Here is a 23,843-nt window from a genome sequence, read left to right as displayed (position 1 = left end):
CTTATACAAAATGATTATGAATCATTCCCCATGAATGGAGGAAGCTTTCCCCACCAAAATCCCTTGATTAGTGGATTTGTCCCTTGATTAGTGGAACACATTCCTAGATTTTCTCAATCATTGGAATTCCACAATCTGTGTTATAATTCCATAATATCTTGTTGATTTATTATTTATTATTGATCCTCCTGTAGTAGGGAAAAAGTCCCTAAATTATCTCCTCCTCCAACTCTTCATAATCTGCCCAATATTCTCATAATATTCCACAAAAATAAATAATATTAGGCACAAATATGCAATTATTCATAAATCTTCCTAATGAATATATTAAAGTTAAAAATAAATTATCTAATGCAAAAAGAGAGGTTTAATGTGTTGAAAGATGGTCATGGGCCTTAATTTATGTTTTAATTTAGAGGCATGGGCCTTAATTTATGTCTAATTTAGAGGGCCATCATACCCCCCTACTGAAAGTATTGCTCATCCTCTGAGAAACTTAGTGACCTCATTGTGTCTCATCCATGGCCCTGGTGACCTCTCTCTTGTGCATTAAGAATATTGGCTACAATTTCTGCAAGGACGAGCCCAAAAACATATTTGTGCAAAGAAAAATCATTGTTTCTTGAGACCATTAGCTTGCCTTCTTCCCCTTATTCAAGATGGTTTCTTGAATATTTTTTAGTTTGGCAAGGCCTTCCACACCCTTATCAACCTTTTGCTACCTTATTCCACCATTTGGAAACCTCTAACACCTTCAAAATGCATTTAGATGAGAACTACGACATCCTATAGTAATTCTTGTCAAAACTACAAGAAACCCTGTTAAAGCTACAGGAAACCTTTTTTTAGCATAAATGATATTTTGAGAGTAGGATAGACCCTCAACTTGACTCCCATGCTTTTTTCCCATTTTTAGGTCTTGGAAAAAATATAGAAAGAGATTGGAGACCCCTTGGAAAACATATTTTCATCACTGCAGTTTGAGTTTTGTTTTGATGGTGAATGCCTCATTTCCTTTTGTTGCCTTCTTCTTCTCTCTTGTGGCCTAGATGACTACCTAATGGCCTTGGAGTTCTCTGTTTTGATTAGGTTTCTCTTAAGCTCTGCCATCTTGGGGTTTAGCATAATTTGTTCATTTCTTCTTTCTTGTAGCAACATTCTACCTTCTTATAGTAGTCATTCCTCCTCTTTCAGGGTCTTCTAACTATATGGAGTGATGAGAAATGATGAAGAGGGATTGGATGATGATGCTAGGGCTCAAAGGGAGTAGTGTAGGTTTGTGAAAATGGAGAGGATGTTTTGTTTGTTTTTTTTTCAAGAATGAAATGGGATGGATTAATGATGAATAGATAGTTAATATGAAGTGGGTGGAGGGATTGGAGCGTTGTGGTGACTTGGCCTTTGCAAAAATTTCTTTTTAAATCATCACCCTTCATAATTTGACTTTTCAACATTGCATGAGTGAAGGAGTGAGCTGCAATTAACTAGTTGAAGGCAGTTGAGACTGTTGACCCATCCTTAGCTTATAAAACCTCATCTCTCATGCATTGACAACAAATTTCTAACTATAATATGCTCAAGAGAAGAGGTCAAGAATATTGCATACCTGTACCTACCTGGTGGTTGTTGGAGAGACCTACATGCTGCTGCAGAGTTGATTTTGATGTGCAGGTGTTGGATGGTGATGTTGATGATCCTAATGTTGTTGCTAAGATCTGGAGGAGCTTCTTTGACCTTTGTATCTCCATTCTGAAGCTGACTGCAAATCTCTGGCTACTTCATCATCATATCCCCTCAATTTTTCAAATGAACCCATCCAATTATGCCCTGTGAATATCTCTAGTACAGGAGGGTGCTAATGAATCCTCGTTGTGTTGATGGGTTCCCCCTATCATTTTTCTTTGATGGATGGAGGTTTGTATAGGTCTGATATCAAATTTAAAAATTTTGTGTATATAATTCCCTTATGCTGCAACCACTTTCAACAAACTATAAGGGTTTTTATGTTCCTTTCACTTGGAAAAATGTGGGGAAATGTAGATCCTACCTCCTTAACACTACTTGATGAAGCCAACCTCTATTTTTCCCTTTTAAAACTGCTCACTGCCAATCCTGTAGGTGTTGTTCTGTATCTTGTTAGATCTCAGGGAATCTTGTAGGTTTTCAGGACAGTGATTTGTTTTGTCCATATCTCCCAAAAGGTAGAATAGATTGACCTAAAACTTTCTAAGCATGCTTCCATCATCATTATGCACCTCCCCATAATAAAAAATTGGTCAATGGATGCACGAATCTCAAGAAAAATTAAAAATGGCTAAAGGTGATGGAGGTTGATTTCTTGGAAACCGTGCACTTGAATTTTCTTAAATTGCTTGGGCATGTTACCATCATCCATATGCATCTCCCCATGAAACAACCTTTTAAATGGATGCACGGATATCGAGAAAATGCAAAACTCACTGTAGGTGATGGAGGCTGATTTCTCGAAAATTGTGCATTGTAATTTGTTAAAATTGCTTGAGCGTGTCACCATCATCCATATGCATCTCCCCCTTAAACATCTTGGGAAATGGATGCATGGTTTTCAAGTTATGACAAAAACAATTTTTTGCTCTATGTATTTTTGTATCTTGTAGCAAAATAAAGCATCCAGTAGTTTTTTAGGACAGCAAACAAATTGAATGGTAGAAGCTTGAGAATGATGGGTAGATGGTGGAAATAGATGAGGGTGATGGATTGGCATGGCCTTGGCCTTGTTTGAGCATTTGAGCAAAGGAGGAGAAAGTCAAAATTTGACTTCTTTTGACTAGGCTTGACCAATTTTCCCTTTGGTACCAACTTGTTCTTGTTGCTTGCAAATGTTGGAGAGTACATGCATTCATCAAAGAGATGCATGGAGCAAAGAATTTTTTATTTTTTCCTTTTTCTTTTTTTTCTTCTAGGCCTACTAGCCGCCTCAAGGAGGTTTTCAACTAGTAGGTCTGCCTAGGTGCCTCAAAGGAGGTTTTCACATATGATCTTTTTTTCCTATTTTTTGTTTTTTCCCAACCCATTGACCGCCTCATGGAGGTTTTCAATCAATGACCCGATCTGAGGCGCCTCCAAGGAGGATTTCACCTAAGATTTTTGTTTTTCTTCTTTTTTTTCATTTTTTTTTTTTACCCTACCCTAATTGAAAAACAAAATCACTTTCAAGTATAAGAATACTTCCAATGGAGCCATGTGCACATCAAGATGACAGACAAAATGATGTGGAGGTTTGAACTGTATGCTTTGACATGTACCTGGATTTGAAAGATCAAATGATTTGAATTTGATGATATCAAGCACATTTGAAGAAGAGGGTATTGCTGCAACTTAATGACTGTTTGGAACCATATTTCAATATAGTTGTGATGCCCCTAGTCCACTTGTTGATTTGGATCATCTTGGATGTCTTCTTCTACCATGACCTTCAAATATTCCTCTTTTTTCTGATTGTTGTCTTGAATACATGGAGGATTTGATGGTAAGCATGAGGGATCTCTTTCGATTTCTGATTTTGATGTCCACTCTTCATCAAGTGCAACCCATGATTCCTTGATCTTCTCTTTCGAATCTTGTTCTTCTGGATGTAGTCCTTCAATAATATCAAGAGAATCTCTTTTTTGCAATACTCTTCCTAAGCTATGGTGAATACCATTAAGCTCAAGAGGAGATGTTTGGAAGTGTTGTGCCTCAACATTGTAAGTGGGTTGAGCTACTTCAATGTGTGGGTTTAGAAATTGTGGTACAGGTAGTTGAGTGGGAGTGGATATTTGAGATGGATGTGGTTGAGGTTGTGGTGGACGTGAATGGTAAGGATAACATGGAGTTTGGTATGGAGGATATTGAGGAGAATACTAAGGATATTGTGGATGGCTCCCATAAGTCCCTTGCCAACCTTGTTGCCAAGATTGGTTTTGGGTTTGAGATGGCCAATGTTGCAAAGGAAAAGGTGTGTTCCAATTACTTTGAGGTGGATGTGCATAAGCTTGAAATTGTGAATTAGGCTCTTCCATCATATCAGACTGAATAGGCTACCACAGTCCTCTTAGAGCTACATAACATTACTGCATTGGTAATTGACTTGCTCCATTGTCCTCTTGGTGAACTTCCTTCAACCTTGGTAATGAGGAGCAACATTTAACATCATGTGATTCTGCAGGGACAACACAAACATCTTCTTTTTGCTCATTTTGTATTCTTAACATTTCTACTTGTTTGGTTAGATTGCTAAGAATTTATGTTTTGAATTCATCAAACAAATTTCCAAGTTTAGCTTGACTTACCGATCTTGATGCTGATTGACTTACTCTTGCCCTTCCTCTTGATATGTGTTTGCATGTTTCACAAATTTCTTTAAATGATAATTGGTGTACATCACCTCTACTCACAAGATCAAGGAGATTAATCCATTCATCCCTAATTGTTCTAAGTAAGAGGGTTTTTAGTGTGTCGGATCCTAAATGATGTAGTTTTCCCCTCTTAACATTATACATGAACTCTCTATTATATCCCCAAGGCTTTCATATTCTCTTTGAATCATTCTAAATATTTCTTCCTTAAGATCATGATCTTTATATTTTTCTATAAATATCTTTTTCATATCATTCCATGATCTTATTGAATTAGTCCCTAAACTCATGAACCATTTAAGAGCTCTATCCTTCAATGTTGTCGGAAACAATCTCAATTTTTGAGTTTTTAATAAGTAACCATAAGATATACAAATAATTTCAAATTCAAAGAGAAAGGTTTCCGGATTATCTGACCTTAGACCATGAAATTTGGAAGAAAAGATGGAGGGATGTTCTTCATGTGCACACTACCATCAATATCTTGAATGGGAAATCCGAGAGGATCTTCCTCATTGTCATCATATCCATCCAGCCATTTCTTCTACATTCTTTGTCTTCTTTTCCTACCTGCAAAAGTGAATGGTGATATGGCTCTTACTGCACCATGTGATCAAATGGTGGGTTGGGGTGGTGTTGGAGAATTTTTATTTTTTATGATTGAATGAAAACACTAATGCAATGCAATTTTCTATTTTTGAAATGAAATATGTCTAATGCAAGTATTTTTTGTTTTTGAAAAAGGTAAAAATAAATGAATCAACTAGGGAAGAAAATAATGCATACTTTGACAGATCCTCGGCAACAGCGCCAAAAGTGATGAGCCTCGGTATTGCAACAAGAATGCTGCAACTCCCAAGGCTACCGACTTTAATTATCAACCTGAGGTTCGTACAAACTTAAGAGGTATCGGAACTACATGTGCAAAATACAATGTGTCCTTCCTTTGCCGTCATGATGTAATGGAGGGCATGTACTAAATTCAAATCCTAAACTAATTGCATAAAATGAAATGTTCGAAATGGAACCTTAACCTATTGCAAGAAAGAAAGTACAAGGGAAGAAATTGAAATCAAATGCTAAAAAAACCATTTTCTAACTAACTGCTAAGAGGCTTTGCTTCAAAATAATGCTAAGTTAACATGTATGCAATCCTACTGTCCTAAGCATGTAGATTCAAAACATCAAACATCACTACTATGCATGTAAAGAACTGAAATAAATCTGTTTTTTTTTATTCTTTTTATGGAAAAACAAGTGTGAAAGCTAATCTCTTTTGGTGAAGTGGCAGGTGGCTTGGCTATTATGGTGGATATTTGGAAGGCTTAGGAGACCCTTAGGTGACCTTGTGTGGCTTCTTGGAGGTTTTCCCTCAATTCGGCCTCAAAACAGGCCACTACAAGAAAACCTACAAGATGTACTAAAAACCTATAGGATCCCCTGAAAACCTACAGGATACAACACAAAGAAAAATGAAGGATGTTGAATGTGATGGAAAGCTTAGGAAAGGTGGTTTTTGGATGGAATGAGGCAAGGGAGTGCCTAGGACTACTTCAGAACTCAAAACCAAAGTTGGGAGATGGATGGATTTGCTCAAAAAGCTTAGAGAAGTTTCCTTATGAAAGGATGAAATTGGTGAGGGTTTAATGACCAAGCAAATCAAATCCAAATTGGATGGGACAAAATTTTTATTAACTAGGATGTCTTAGGTCCCTATTCCAAGTGGAATCACTCAAAAATACCTCTGTTAACCCATGAAAAAAAAAATAAAAAATAAAAACATTACTAGTCGAAAATCTATAAATTCGAGAACTAGTGAGCTAGTAAATCTAAAAAATGTCTAACCAAATCAAGTGCAAATTCAATGGGGTAATTTTTTTTATGAACTAGAATGTTTTTTTTATCTAATGCAAGTGGAACCAAATCGATTGAAGCTTGTTATCATGCTCTAAAAAATAGCATAAATTTATTGTTCTTCACTAAAAAGGAGGTCCATCAATCTAGATTTGGGAATAAGAAGACTAATCCAAGCAACTCAATGATTACTATGAACTTCCAAAGCTTTTCCAAGCATGAAATAATTCTTTTGATCCTGCAAAAAAACTTACATCAACAATTTAACTCAATCCTAAAACAAGAAATCATTAATACAAATTGCAGAAATAGAAAGAAATAAAAACTAGAGATGCATGTGAATAAGCAGTGAAAAGAAGGAAAGAAAATGATACAAAAGGGCTCTAATGTTCCTGGGATGGCCAAGCCCGATGAAACTTAGAGACCTATGGAGGATAACAATATTTAGAAGCTAAACATGACACCAATCTTCATTATTTTCATCAATAGAATTACATACCCGCAAGAAAATACAATGGAGCTGCAAAAATACAAGCTCTCTCCACAATACCACTAATGAAAATCTCCACATAGAGGAAAATTCGACTTGGTACTTATACAAAATGACTAGGAATCATTCCCCATGAATGGAGGAAGCTTTCCCCACCAAAATCCCTTGATTAGTGGATCTGGTCCCTTGATTAGTGGATATGTCCCTTGATTAGTGGAACACATTCCTAGATTTTCTCAATCATTGGAGTTACACAATCTGTGCCATAATTCCATAATATCTTGCTGACTTTTTATTTATTATTGATCCTCCTATAGTAGGGAACAAGTCCCTAAATTATCTCCTCCTCCAACTCCTCATAATCTGCCCAATATTCTCATAATATTCCACAAAAATAAATAATATTAAGCACAAATATGTAATTATTCATAAATCTTCCTAATGAATATATTACAGTTAAAAATAAATTATCTAATGCAAAAGGAGAGGTTTAATGTGCTAAAGGATGGTCATGGGCCTTAATTTACGTTTTAATTTAGAGGCATGGTCCTTAATTTATGTCTAATTTAGAGGCCCATCAGTAATGAAAACATTGATTTCATCGCCCTCATTTTTATCCTAATAGTGAGATATTGGTCAATAGTGAGGACTTGATGAACCACCTCTTCCTCGTCAGTATCCTCCCCATCAACCCTGTGGTGTAGGAATATCCTCTCTACAGACAGAGACAATCCCTCTAGCCCAAGAGAGTGGCTCTAGCAGCTATCCATCAAGAAAATGATCATGTGCATGAATCCTCAGCATGGACACAACCATCCAACTGAGGGGATAAAAAATGATACCCACGACATGGTCGCAGTCATCCGTCTAAAGAATCATGTATATAATCATGAATGACTCATCACTCCTCGCAACCTGGACTTTTGTGATATAAGCCCAGGGTCTTGCGCTCCAACACGACCTGATCAAAGTACAAATTCTAACATGTGAATAGACATGCTGAAGTCGAACATGCTATAAAATCATTTGATTATCGGCCAATGATGTGAACCGTTAACAAGCACAAGAGAAACCACCCATAATTTCAATGGCTCCCAAGGTACTATCAGTACAATTCTTGGAGTGTGAATAAGGAATTGAAGTCGAACACTTGTGAAATCATCCGATCGAAGGCCAATGATGAGAACATGTCATCAAGTGTGAAGAACTTGTCATTGAGGCATGAAATCCCTAAGGTACTGGAAGGGAGTTTCTAGATCAACTTCCGAGATAGTGATTTGTCGAAGGAAAGTCATAATGAATGCTTCATCATCGACACCAAACAGGAAAACACAATGAATGAGAGTAATCCAAGATGGTGACATATGATCAAACAATGTACAGGTAGGAAGACTTCTCTTGAACATGTGGATGACACGACTCTGGAGTTTGGCAGCATTTTACATCATAGGATCAAAGGTCATGGTGACATGGCAGAGATCATATGAGAGGTTTAAAATGGATAACCCAAAACCCAGGGAGGCAAGTGACAGAGTGAGGATGTCCCAAAACATGACACGAACAATAGATGAGTTTCAATGTTCAAGAGTGACATGTTGCCTCAAGTGAAGAATACAACTGATGAAATACTTCCAATTTTCCCCCACCATTTATAGCGAGTACCCCAGTTAGTTTTACAAAAGCTTGACGGGGATAGCGTATACTTGTAATAAAGTCCATCCTTCGGATGGATCCATTCTATAAGTTTTATGAGCCCTAGGAAGGATTAGGTCAGTCTTGTCATAATGAAAAGTCCTATGTCGTTTAGTCTTTTAACGAGTCCGACAAAGGTGAAAGTCGACATCTTTTCCATTTTTTAGAGAGTTTGAAAAAGACACGGAAAAGAAAACTCCAAAAGGTCCCTTTTTGTAAAGTTGTCCCTCGAGCCCGAAAAGGTAGAAAACAATACTCGAGAGAACCTCCTAGCCATGTTTGACTAAGGTGTACCTTTTTCGTAAATAGTTTATCCCAGCCCAAAAAAGGGGTAAACGTATACTAGATAAACGACGTTTCAGAACCGTTTACGATATCAAAACAACAAGAGCTCGGCAATCTTTTCATGTTTTGAGAGCCAGAAAATAGCTTAAAGCAGACTCCCCGTTTTTATTTACTTTAATGAGTCAAAAAGGGAAAAATACTCGGAAATCTTTTCATATTTTAGAGTCTGAAAAGAGCTGAAAGATGACTCCACGTGGAGGAACGAGTGGTATGAAAGGGTAGCAACTAGCTTCGGCAATGATGGAACTGCTCAAAACATATAATGGTCAAGAGGCTAGCTAAAAAAACCAATTATTGTTGCGGTTTCTCAGGAAAGGAAAAACAACCAAGTGAAAGCATTTGATCGGCCAAAGAGATGGTGGCAATGAAATGAAACAACCAAGGCTCATCTAGCAGAAATTAGCTAGTAAAAATGGCAATCACGAGATGTAAATTGAGCATGGGTTCATTTTACACAAGCTTGAACCATGGGGAACTCTGCTTGAATTTGGTTTCATGTTTACACAAGCTTGAAATGAAAAACTATGCTTGAGTTTGGTTTCATTTTTACACAAGCTTGAAACAAAGACAAAATATGCTTGAGTTACATGCCCCCCAAGCTTCATTTCATTCAACTAGGTGGATGGAATGAAGGTTCACTTTTGAGATCCAAGAAAGACTCGACTGGGATTTTACGAGATCTTAATCAAAGACTTGATTTGGAAAATTGAGTTGTTTAATTTTTTAACGAGGTTGACATAGTAAAAGAACTATCCTCGGACATCTGTGTCATGTTTTAACAAGTTAGATACAGGGAGAAACTATCCTCGAACTCCTTGATTCATTTTTTAACGAGCTTGACACAAGACAAGGAACTATGCTCACATCCATTGTTTCATTTTTTAATGAGCTTGACACAAGACAAGGAACTATGCTCTGATCCCTTGTTTCATTTTTCAACAAGCTTGACACAAGACAAAGAACTATGCTCATATCCCTTTTTTCATTTTTTAATGAGCTTGACACAAGACAAGGAACTATGCTCCGAAACTTTGTTTCATTTTTTAACGAGGTTAACACAACACCGGGAACTATCCTCGGACATCTCTGTTCATGGACCATAGGAAAACATGGCTCCTAAGAGGTCATCACTAGACGGGAGAACCACGCTCTGGGAGGAATACATGTCAATTGGTACCAATGAAAGATCGGGTTCTAATGCCCCCTGTACATAATGTACTATACATCTGTGTGATCATCAGCAGATGTGGAGACGGAATGGGTAGCCACATAATTGACCTATGGTAGGGAAGATATTGCTTACAAACAAGAACCAAAAGGGGACGATGGTTGCAAAGGAGGCACCTGGTGACCAATGAACAACAATTGATCAATGGTCACTATTTTCCATTCGTGTGGAAAACAAACTACTCGGAAAAGCAAAGAAACAAGAGATCCCATGACATAAACATAGTCATGTCCAAGGAGAAGATTGAAATCTAAGGGACCTTGGACTACCATCACATCTATATAGATGGTCTTTCCTCCCAAAGTAATAGGGAACTTCGGAAGGATCCCTAAGGGCTGACTAGTTCCTCCGTTGAAAGCCAACAGATTTTGGGTGACAGGCACAAGTTGTGGGGAACCCAAAGCTTGCAAAGTAGTAGAAGACATGATGCTAACATACATGACTTCATCTAATATAGTGCCATGTACTACCATATTATAGGCTTGTAATATGATCTAGAAAGGCACATAAGATGGAAGGCGGAAAGCAGTCAATTGACTCCAATCAAAAGAAACGACAAAACTACTTGGTGGGGGTATCATATGATTGCCCCCATGCTCTACAGGAATAGGAGAAGGACTCTCCTAAACAACTGAGATGGGAGGGCCACTCTTCTATTCATGAGAATTTGAGGGGACGAGAAGAACATGAGCAATATGATCACTACTCTCTTCGGGAACAGAGTGAACACCTGAAGGTGAAGCTAAGTCGACACTCTTTTCGACCAATGGTTGGTTAGGAACAGACACAACAGAGTCATGCTCTGGAAGAGTAGGATGGTAAGGAGATGAATCCAAGTCAATCTCTTTACCAAATAGGAGAGGGTCAGAAGAAAGTCTCTAATAACCAACAAGGAGTTAGGCTTGAGGAGTTGTAAGGTTTTCCAAAATTTTGGAAGCTTTATCCATAAGAGGACAAAGGTGAATAAGATGCTTCCCTTCACATAACCTATAGGGGAATCTAATCTTCCCTTTCTTCTTACCATGATATGTTGAAGGCGTAATATCGACATGATCTCCAGAGGTCAACGGGGATTGTCGATTCAGGTCTTGAGATCATATTTCTAAGACTCTTGGAATGATAGGACAGTCTCGAAGTATATGGTCACCCTTACACAACTTGTAAGGGAATCTGAACTTTTGTGGAGGATCAGAAGGTTTGTCTACAAGGGGTGCATTTGGAGTAATAGTTGTACGGTTGGCCTCTGGCTTATCTGACTTCTTCTTCTTCGTATTCTTCTTCTTCTTCTTATCCTCTTGGTTACTGGATTTCAAACTTTCATCAGGTGAAGAAGAAGAGGAAGGTGAAGAAATAGGGGAAGAAGGTGAGAGTTCAACCTTAGAATCAATGTGATGTGGTTCAAATGAAGGAGATGGTTGGGCAGGAGTTGGGACACTCGGGACCACTGAGGTCAAAAATAACCAGATAGGTAAACCAATGGTTAACCCAGGGAGGATCAATGTTGCCATATAAGGAGCACTAGTGTTTCCAAAAGAAGGAAAAGGACCAGGATTCCCATCTGAGGGGAATCCTTGACTGGTAGACTCTGGAAATGTTGCCATTAGAATCGACCCTAAAGAATCACTAAGGAAGATAACTTTAACCAGGAATATTTCGTGGGTAGTTAATTTTAAGACACTGAAACAAAACTTTGCCTTTTCATATTTTAAGAGTCAAGAAAAGAGTGAAAGGTGACTCTAGTCACTTTCAGAGTTAACGAGCTCGAAAGGACAAGTGCTTAATGATCTTTTCAAATTTAAAGAGTCAAAAAAGATCAAAATGACTACTCAGGATAATCTAGGCAAAAGGATTACTAGGTAACCGTGAACTACAGAATACCTCCCGGCGAACCGAAAAGTATGAGCAGGATATCTCCCCGAATTTTGTATTTGGTGTATCACGTTTATAAGGTGGCATACTCGACTTCCTATGGATAAAGGATTCCAAACTATAGGGGTCTTTATTGTGTGTGGAGCATGATTGTTTAGAGGTCTTTGTTTCAGCCGGATGTATACCCCAGGAAGTTTGTACACCCCTCCACTGGGGGCGTGCAAGGGGGACTTGTCCCCCCCGCGGGGGTCCAGGGGCCAGTGGTCCCCCGGCGGGGGCTCGGGGGCAACACCCCCGAATCTAAAAACAGATGTAAAATTGCCTTGTAAAAGTATAGTAATTTCTAGTCAATCTGGGCCGTTCATTAGGCGGATGATCTGATGGTAGAACTTATGTTTAGTTTAGGGTTTTTTGACCTAGAAGGCAACCCCTCTCTTTGTATGAGGGAATTGTATTTGAGGCTGTGTAATAGATGTGTATTCTGTGAGCGAGAAACAGAGAGGTGAGACTGTGAGAGAAAACAGAGGATATTACAGCGGATCTGCTGTAGGTTGTGTCTCTTCATTTTGCTAGATAATAGAAAGGAAGGACTGGCTGTTCGGGGTGGATGTAGCCCAAACTGGGTGAACCACGTATATCTGTGTCTCTCTTGTTTTATGTGTTTTTTGTGCTTATATTTCTGTAATATTTTATGTGTTCCATTGCTCCATAATATATATAATTTTCTAACAATCTCCCTTTATATACATGATGGTACGGGGAGCACAAGTTTGTACTAGCGTTGTCTAAAATTAATGATAACTGCTAGATTTAAAGATGTTGGAACACGTCTCTAGCCTAGACCACTAAATATGATCGTTAAGTTTCAATGCTTCCTTTGGTTAATTCAATAAATTTTAACAGTTGATCTTGAATTAGGTTTCATTTCCAAGGCCCTACCACTGTCATCTAAAAACTCCTATATGCAACTGTATGAGAAAAGAAACCTTTCGTCGATGAAATTTAACACTAATTGAGTGATAGAGAGCACACAATCAATGCAACAATAAAAGAATGAAATCTTTCACTAATACATGTCCTAAATGCACTTAATCTTCCCTTAACAACAAAACAAGTTTCATTTCATTTCCAATGCTTATGATGATGCAATTCTTAGTTTCTCAGTGCCGCTACTAATGCAATATTTTCACGTAAGTAAACTAGAATGATGTTCTTCTTTTCATAAAATGAAAGATGAATCTTTCACATAAAGCACTTTTAATGAAAATTTTCACAATTCCAAACAAACAAGCATCAATCAAATCCCAAGCATGATAAATGAAACTAAAATCAAATCCTTCCCTAAATCAAACAAACCAAACACATAAATGCTTCAATCACAAACCAAGCAATGTAATCTATGCTCGGGAAGAGAAAAGAGACACTCGAAACAAGACAAGAAACGAGACTCTTTCACTCATTCAATTGAAAATGAAGCAATGAAGATGTTGCGATTGAAAGATAGATTAAATGAAGCAACACATCAGAAACTTGACACAATGTGAAAACAAAAAAATGAACGGTAATTGACCTAGATTCCCTAGGGTCATAGAAACCATCCAAAAACTCAAAAAGTCAAGCAATGAAACTTCAAGCCAATCAATCAATCAAACCTAGCAAACAAAGCATCTTAGTTCATAGGGAGAATAGACACAGATAGACCAAGAAACAGAATCTAGAAGGGCAAGACACGCTAGCATATGGTTTTAAAGAAACCCTGATTTCAACCTATAGGGATCGATGCAACAGTTTAACGGGCAGAAAGTGCCATAAAGGGTTGTGGCGCGACTATTTAAGCAAAACTAGCATTGGTCGATGTGACTATCAACAAAATAACATCGTTGATCGAGGGATTCAAAGAAAAATAAAAATAAAAATCTCAAACCACAGACAAACTAGCCACTCTAAATTCAAAATCAAAGACTGCAAATGGTGTAAAATTTAGAAAACAAAGGAGAAACGGTGGTACGACAAAAGTCATCACAAACCACGAGATGAAGAACAATCCAAAGAGAGGGATGGTTCTCCTATGGTCACCAATTTGTGGTGTAGGAATATCCTCTCTGCAAACAGAGACGATCCCTCTAGCCCAAGAGAGTGGGTCTAGCTGCAAACATGACAATCTAACATAAGTTCCCTTAGATTGAGTATGGATAAGATCCTACCTCTTGTATTGTGTATACTTGTTCGATGATGTCCTTGTGTTTTTGCTCCAGCAATCAACTCCTTACTGTCAATCAAGCACCTGAAACAAATAGACAAGAAACCAAAGCACACATGATAGCATACAATAGAGTTCAATCTACTTAAGAGGCTAAGAAGTCTTAAGCTACCAAATACAATATTGCAATTGATATAGGAAACAAAATATCAGTTGTATTAATATGACAAAAAGGAAAGTACAACCTTCACTTTAGCATTGTAGGTTTCCTTCGATGGGTCCGGATCCCAAGCATCACTCTAACATCTCCTCAAACACCTCGATCATGTGAGTTTAAGGTCCTTTTCTCCTTGTTCACACCAAAACATTCTACAATCTATTCTCCCCTTAACAAGCTCTTAACAAGCATAAACTAAGAACTAAGACTAGCAAGATTTTGCAGATTATTCCAGCCCTTCCATTAGCTAGCTAAGGTTGGAATAGGAGAAGTTTATATAGGCATGAGAGAGGGGATATGGTTCCTCTTATGATGGGAACGAGCCTTATCTCTTGGGTTAGTTCCTTTTTAATAGGGGAAAGGAGCCCAAATAGTCTCTCTCAGCTCTATCTCGACTAACCATTTACCATACTTTCGTTCACGAAGCTTCTAGACCTGGAGGCTTCGACTCCATTTTTTAAAACTTTCTAAAAGAGGATTGGCGTGGGTAATCAAGGGATAACAACACTGATCAACACGGGGCTCAATGTTATTCTCAGTAAATTGACACAAGGAAGAAACTGAGGGATAACGTCGGCCTTTAAAATTGGGTATAAATGAAGTATCTCTGGAAATGATGTAAAGGGTAAATGATTTGCAGATGGAAAGTGACTCAGAGAGATGTTCTTCATGATAGGTAAGTACACATGGTTTACTGTATAGGTGCTCAAAGATCAAGGAATAGGGAGTACAAGGATAGTGGCAAATTGCGGTGTAACAAACCCAGAAATATGTTTCAAGATATGCACTAGCCTTGGCAGGAGGATATAAGGTTAGTTGTTTAGTGGGGGTGCCATGCGAGATTTTCATACTCCCAGATTTGTAGTTGATATATGCATGTGTAGTGGTCAGCCATGGCTGCCCAAGGATTAGAGGGTATCCCCCTAGAGATGATTTAGGTTAGAGAACCATAAATTCGTCGGAAAATTCCTATGAGTGTGCAAATATCACTACGTCCTCCAAAATTCCTTTTGGTTTATTTATTGACCTATCAACCAATTGAAGCATGGTGGTGGTTTGTCTAAGGCCATAGAGTCCTAAGGCCTTCATGGTTTCTCACATCATAACATTAATGGAAACACTCAAGTCAATTAATGTGTTTGGAATAACAATATTGTTGATTTGCATGTTAACAACTAGGCTACTGAGATCATAATATTTTTCTGCAAGGGCTCCCCCAATAATAAGATATAATAGTTTGACAATAACATGGACTATTTTGGGATCTTTCCTTCTTTGAATGGGCCTCCACAAATAAATTTTCCTCACATATTTTGAGTAAATTGGTACATATTTAATAGCTTCGAAAAGTGGTATCTTGACACACACATTCTTGAGCTTGCCCAAGAAATTGAATTTTGGTTGGCTTATAGGTTTTTATTGATTTGGTTTTTTAGGGTAAGGTGGTTCTTGAAGTTCAGAGATTACATGTCAAGTTCTTAAAGGTTCAGGAGGTGACTTCTGCTCAGATCCTTCATTTCAAGCTTCCTCATTGAGATCTTCAATATGCATGGGAGAATGTTCTTTAGTCAACGTCTTCCCAGATCTAAGGTGGACGTCATGATAGTCTAGGGAAGATATTGAGTAAGTTTGGTAGGTTGCAAGCCCAATATCTTGTGTTGGTTGAGCCTTTGACCTACCATTATTTAGGTTAGCTATAGGTTGTGTAGGAAATTGTGGTTGTGGAGGGGTGGATGTGGATGCTTTCATTTGAGAAGAAAGAAATATTTGCATAGATGGCTACATAGGGGCCCATTGAGGGCCTCCATATGTAGGATTTCTCCACCCTTACAACGAAAGTTGCTAAGGGGGTGCAGGAGAGGCCATCCATAGTTGAGAAGATAAGCACCACGACTGAGAGGAATACATAATGGAAGGGTTAGTCCAATAAGAATTAAAAATTTGATATGGATCTTAGATCATACCTTGTGGCTTTTATGGCTATAGTAATTTTTGTGCAACAAAACAAAGTTGTTCCAATTCTTTTGCTTCTTGATAGACAACTTTAAGTCTAGGTAGAGATGGGAAGCTACTCGTAGGATGTTATTTGCTACATATAGTACATATTTTGATTTTGTCAAATGGGAATTCCTTTAATTGATGTTTTCTTCTACATTTTGGGCAGAATATTGCTAATGCTAATTTGTCCTCTTGCTTATTCTTCTTCACTTGCAAAGTATCTATTTTGGATTTCAATGTGCTTAATATATCATGTTTTAAGTTCTCTAGCATGTTGCCAATTTATGCTCTAGTGACTCCTCCACCAGCAATCCTATTTATCCTAGCCAACATATCTCAAGGTCCTTTGCCTATTTTAGAAGTTCCTCGTGAATATCACTCACAAAGTTCCACAATGTCATCAAAATTTTGCTACGAGATATCTCCTCCACTCATCAGGTTAAGGAGTTCTATACAATCATCTCTACTCATTCATGGTAATATCACACAAAGTGTCTCCAGAGCCAAGTTTCATTTCCTTTCTCTTTACAAATTGTAGCAGAATCTCTCAACGTAGTCTTCAAGTCTACTTTTGTCTCAGTGTTGGATCATTTGAAAGATTTCTTCTCTTCACTCCCTTTCCTTGCAATAATCTTGATATTTTCCCAAGAATTTATTTTTCATTTGTGCCCATGTCTTGACGCTATCCTCCCCCAAGCCCATGAACCAATGTAGTGCAGTGCCTTTAAGGGCAGTAGTAAAGAGTTTAAACTTCAATGCATCATATACATAGTTGTAGCTTCTACAAAGCACGTTGAGTCAAATAGAAAGGTGCTGACGTATTCTTTTGAGAGACCATGAAAAATTGGAAGGGTTTAATGTGGATTGCTTTTCATATTTTCCTGCTCTTATGATTCTCTAATGAGGAATCCAAAGGAAGAGGACTTTGCCTCCTTAACTTTGTTGGCTATTTCTTCCAAATACCTATAGTCCTCCTCCAAGGGTGCCTTGGAAGATCAAGGAAAAATCAAAGCTATGGAACTATTTCTCTAGTAAATCTTCTGGGAACATGGCTTCTACAGCAGCATAAGATGAAGGATGCATAAATATGGATTCTACTTCGAATGATTCATATTTTTGTTTAGCCAGTGAACTTGCTATAGGAGTCAAATAATGCAATAGGCTATGCCCTTTTTCGTTATGACCTGCGTTGTTAATTAGAGAGAGAGTTTCGAAAAATATACCCAATTGATATCTACTCCTAGGCATCTAACAAGTCATTATATCAAAATTAAATTGTTAAAATAGAAAAATTATAGGAATGATTAATTAGACCTATATTGGAAGAAAGAAACATGTAAAACAACTAGACAACAACAAACAAAATCACACAGTAACTAAAGAAATCAAGCAGCGCAATAGAGATTGTATTATTGGCAGTTCCAAGGAAGCAGCTTTGAAAAGGACAACCCTTTTATTTACCTTTCTAATTTCTTACAAAGACAACCAAAAGACTGTTCTTTTAATTCTCAACCCAAGGTTCTTAGTGAACTTGCAAATTGTCATGCATAGTATATGTTAGTACAATCCTGTATGTGTATGAAGTTGTAGTAACTAAACGATTATCATGGTTCAAGATATAAAGATGAGTTTACAAGTAGTCAAGTAATCTAAATCACACCTTCAATCAAATCCACACTCGTAGAAATGTAAAGGTGCACTGTCTAATCAATGTCATATGAAAGTAAACCTCATTTGCAAGAAAGTAAATCACACCGACATCTAAATGTGACTTGCTCAAGTATTAAAATGATATTTGTTGTTGTAACTAATATGCAATTGCACATGTAATGAGATGGATTCAATCACGAACCATTAATACACATTTTCCTGTAAAACAAATGTAACCATAAACTAAATTCTTGATAAAATAACCAATCTAAACAGTTCAAAAATACGTAGTTGTTATTATTATGGAGACACAATAATTTTTAATGCTACAAAAAAGTCGCAACAACAACCCTAACTCATGAGATGATGTAAATTCTTCATGAAATTAATTAGTGAGTAAATGAGCATAACATTTTACCTTCTTTTCAGTAATAAACCTATAGTTTAGAGTGGCAACAATGTAATTTATTAGAGTTGTGGTAATTAGTAATACAAAGTTGCAACAATATGAAAAACAAAGTAAATGTAGAAATAGACAGAAATAGAAATTACAACTATATTTATGTTATGGATACACACGGTACCTAGCTAAGGAGGAGGCCCTACCTCCTTAGACAAGGAACTAGTTAGAAAAACAACAAAATGTGAATTCTTAGCACACCATTACTTGAACTAGAGCAAAAAGGAAATTAAATTTCAAGAAATATAGAAAATAAAATAACATGTTCTTCTTTCTCAATTCTCTATTTCGCCTAAGTTACAAGTTACCTTGCTTAATGAGAGTAGAGGGTTTTTATACAAGATGTTTCCTATCTAAATAAAACAAATAGGTGGATGGAAAACCATGAGAGTTAGGTTGTTCACCCTGTTACATTGATTTTTTTAGAAAATGGTAAAAAATGGGCATTTACTAATTCAATTCAACTATGTGATAGGTGGTGGTTGAATCATATTCTTTTTATGGTCATCCAATTGCTCCTATTGTCTTCGCATGTGAGAAACCATTCTTTGACTCCCAGACTAGTTTGAAACCAACAGTTAGATGGTTGAATATTGCATTGGCACAACAAGCGCAAAGTTGTAGCATTGTCACGAGAGTTGTAGCAACAAGAAAAAGAGGGAGTTGTAAGAATGCAACACTAGCATGGGCAACACGAGTTGTGGCAACAATATCAGGGGCAACACAAGTCGCAGCAATAGGAATATCGATAATGATTATAGTGATCCAAAGTTGTAGATATTTGCAGTCACATGTTGGAGTTGCAACAATAATGAAGAATTGCAACAACTATGGTTACATCTCAAAGTTGCAACAATTGTACTTTTCTCGAGCATAGAGAGTTGTAGCATCTGCAGGAAGTTACAAACACTATTGAGACACCTACACTGAGTAGTACCTATGCAGTCTTATATCCAGTATGCCATTATTAGTACATAAAGACAACAACTTCTCAAAAAGGCATAAAACAAGCATTAAAATGACATAAAAGGCTATTTGTACCTTGACCAAAAATTTATCTCTACGGATAGAAAAGGTAATAAGAAGGGATGGAAAGGGGGGAAATGGTGGACAAAAAGGTATTAGACAAGTGCTAAAAATATGCTAGTTTGGGCACCCATTAAGTGCCATGCCATCAAACCATTATCCCCCCTTGTAATCATCACATACTCAAGCATTTTCTATCATGGTGCAGGTTTTATCTTTGCCTAGATGGATGATTACAATGTAGGTGGTATATATCACCATATCAATGTGATGGGATTTCATTGTCTAGCAATTTGGGTTGAACAATAATTGATTAAATCAAGTGGTGAAAGAGGTCCATGACAGTCTTGGTTGGATTGTTTTGATGTTTGGAATCAGAGTCTTGTAATTCCTTTTAGGCTAACATTGTTAGGTACTCAATAATGAATTTGGTTATTTTTTATTAAACATTTTTTATCGAGTTCATGAGTTGCGTTATTCCGACTTGGATTTGGTTTATTATTCTATTTGTTAGACTGTTTATTTGTACATCTACACCTTTCCTTTCTTATGGATGAGCATAATAATCACAGAGTATCCATAGTGGTTTTCTTGACCTACACAAGGTTCCAAGGTCCTTGGAAATTCATATGGATGCTCTTTAAGAGGCAATTTTGCACATAAATCAAAGCAATAGTAGTCATTTTCATGATTAACTAGCTAGGAATGTGGAATTGGAAATGAAAGAGCAAACCCATAACCAAAGGATGGAGAAATTAGCTACATATCTTAACATACACTACACCATAATTACAGGGTTTGCTTATGGTTTTGAGTTCTTGTTTAACTAGCATTTAGATTTTATAGCTTTAGTGAAAAATGTCCTTGAGAAAGACATCATAATTCAATAGACTCTTAGAGACCATGAAGAGAAAGCAATAGAATAACTAACACCTATAATGCATGAATACGTTGAAGAAGACATGAAGGGAGCTCATAATGGGCATGGATATATCTAACTAGCTTAAATATTTTTATTTTTTTGAATATTTCTTAAATTCATCTTTTTGTGTAGTAAGTTCATTAGAATTTGCATTTGCTAAGAATATAGAAAAAAGTTGGTAATAAAGATAAAATTCAATTTATAAAATTTATTGGGATAGAATTAGAACTTTTAATTTCATTTTTGAACTTTTATAGACAATTAATAACTATTTGCTAACTAGTTTGACCACAACCTTTTATATATGAATTCAAAGCTACTCGATTTTATTTAAAAAGTATCAATAAAATTATAGATTTATAGAAGTTTCTTTTTGGATCAATGGAACTGTGGATATTAGATTTTAAGATTACAAATTCCATTTGTAATAATGATATTCAAAGATATTGAATGTATTTTTATATTCAATATAATAATTCTATGAATCCAAAACTACAATTTTAACAAAGATGGTTTGATTTTGGTAATAACAAAATACAAAAGTTGAATTTATAAGAAAATAAGCTTCTTCCTTAAAAAAATCATCAACTAATTTTAAAAAAAAATAATAATAAAACATATATATTTTTCTATATATTTTCCTCATAAACCCATAATTAATTTACGTTGGCATAATTGAATCCTTCTATATTTTGATTTTTTTTTTCATTATCAATATCTAAATCATGCTTCATCCTCTTATAACCATTAAAAAGTCCCCTAACACATAAAATTGAGGTGTTATGAGATAGGGCCAACGTCACAAGAGACCTCAATACCATCAACTCGATGTAATTATTTGTCTCTCTACACAAATTTGCTTTATATTTAATAAAATGACCTTTTGAAAAACATAATATAGCATAATACAATCATTTTGATTTAATCATTAACTACCTCACTAAAAGTTCTCCAATCCATTTAATGATGCCCTTTTGTGATCATTTAATAGTGTTGTATCAACCCATTGTCATGAACAAAGACTTCAAATGTTTGAAGTTAAAAATATTTATAAGAGTTGAATATTTAGGATATAATTACTACATCATTGAAAATTCTCCGATCCATTTGATCCCATGTCCTTTTTGTGATCATTTAATAGTGCTATATCAATCCATTTTTATTAACGAAGAATTCAAATGTTTGAAGTTAAAAATATTTAGTTGAATATTTATGAGCTATGAAAGTTCTCCCATCCATTTGATCCCATACCTTTTTCTGATCATTTAATAGTGTTGTATCAACTCAGTGTTATGAACAAAGTCTTTTTCAAATGTTTTGTGATATCTCTTGGTTTGATAATTTATGTTAAAATAAGTATGTGTGTTTTTTGTTAAGTGTATTAATTTAAAAGGTATTTAATTTTTTTTTTTTTTTATAAATTTGTTATTGATAATAACTAGTTGTAAATTTGTAATTATGATAATTTATGGATTTAAGACTTTTGTGGTTTATATCTTCTAATTTAGTAACCAGAGAACCCACAGTAAAAATCATTTTTCGTCAATGTTTCAAATCCCAACAGGGATCCATCATCAGGATTTCATGAATGTAGATAGAAGAAGAGCTTAAATTAGGGTTTAAATAGTTTTGAGGAGAGAAGATTTAAGAGGATGTCGGTTGTTTTAATTTTTTCATTTATTTTAATCATAATAAATAATTTTTAATAACTATTATTTAATACAATTATTAATATAAAAATGAATAAATACTTTGATTATTTAATCTTTAACATCAATATTTATTATTGAATGTTTAATTTTAATTTTTTTTGGTAATAATTAATAATACTAACCATTCATAAAATAAAAGTAATAGTTATTATCAAAATTATTATGTTAAATATTTATTTTCATTTTTAATTATTTGTATTAATATTCAATATATATTAGTATGTGAATATATAAAATGTATATTTAAATTATTATGACACTAAAAAGTGATATTGATATTAATATTAGATATTAAATATTAATAATAATATTATAATTAATAATATTAAATATTAAATACTATATTAATATTAATAATATAGTAAAATCTTAAATCAAAATAGATAATTTGTTTCTTTAGGTCTGATAGACCATTATTTGGTCTCAGCGGACATTAACCATCATCATCATCATAATATTAATAATAATATTATAATTAATAATATTATGATTAATAATAATATTAATAATATTAAATATTAAATACTAAAATATATTAATATTAATAATAATATTATAATTAATAATATTATGATTAATAATAATAATAATGTTAATGTAGCGAGTTAAAGTAAATAATAATCATTAATATTAAGTATTAGATATTAAATATTAATAATAATATTATAATTAATGATATTAAATATTAAGTATTAAGTATTAAATATTAAATATTAATAATAATATTATAATTAATAATATTAAATATTAAATATTAATAATAATATTATAATTAATAATATTAAATATTAAATACTAAAATATATTAATATTAATAATAATATTATGATTACCCGGATGCGGGTGGCAAGTTGACAAATGTTTGAGCTTGTCGTGATGGGCAGCTGGCGTCTTGAGGTGGCTGGCCAGGATGGCCACACTCGTTGGCTCTGCTACGCATTAATGCCTTTAAATGCTGAAGAGATTGCTTTGCAGAAGGGAAATGGTCTTAAGCAAGGCGACTTAAAAGCCCTGTACTCTAATACGATGGGGTTCGTTCTGTATGCATCCAGATTGTTCCGAGCAGAGGTCTATTTAATGGCACATTTGCTCCAGGGGTGGTATGTCCGGTATATTGTTATGTTGTTTTATGAGAAGGTTGGAAAGAGGCCAAGCTCTGGCGGTGTGAGTAGTGGCAGAGGCTTCACCTCTGTTCAGTCTGCGCTCTCTCGGATCTTGTTTGTGAAGGGAATTGCGAGGGTCCATATTCTGGTTCCGGTTTCTCTTAAGGTGGTTCTGGGTGGAAGAATTAAGGCTCTGCGTCTTGATACTTTGCCTCCCACTTTAAAAAGCATGAGATTTCTCCTGCTCATGGCGCCGAGACAGCGAGGGGTCCCGAGAAGAGGGGGTGTTTGGGGGATAAGTCGTCGGCAGGAGGCTCAAGCAAGAGCAATTCCGCCGCTTGCCATTGTGACGCCTCCGTCTTCTCCCTCAGAGGAGTCGGACCCTTTAGAAAGTCAAGTCCATACTTCACGCTTTACCTTCAGGTGCCGGAGAAACCAGTCACTGGTCTCTCTACTGATAACTGTAATTGCTACGGAGGAAGAGGAGAATTTGGACAGCCAGGAGGAGGACGATGGGGAGCAGGCTCATACTGGTAATGCCCGAGCGATGGCGGATGTTGGTAATGTTGAAAATCCTCCTCCAGACGAAGTCAATCTTATGGAGCCTGGTCTTGGTCCGGGTTCGCTTCAGCAGCCAGTTCACCCACCGGATTTCCGCCTGGAAGTGATCGAAGATGCTATCATGTCTGAAATTGACAAAA

This window comes from Pinus tabuliformis, chromosome 9 (assembly GCF_031772625.1).
Source record: "Pinus tabuliformis cultivar Carrire ecotype Pingquan chromosome 9, CPIR1, whole genome shotgun sequence".
Taxonomy (NCBI): Eukaryota; Viridiplantae; Streptophyta; class Pinopsida; order Pinales; family Pinaceae; genus Pinus; species Pinus tabuliformis.
The sequence above is the reverse complement of the archived record's forward strand: the minus strand, read 5'-3'. Positions refer to the sequence as shown.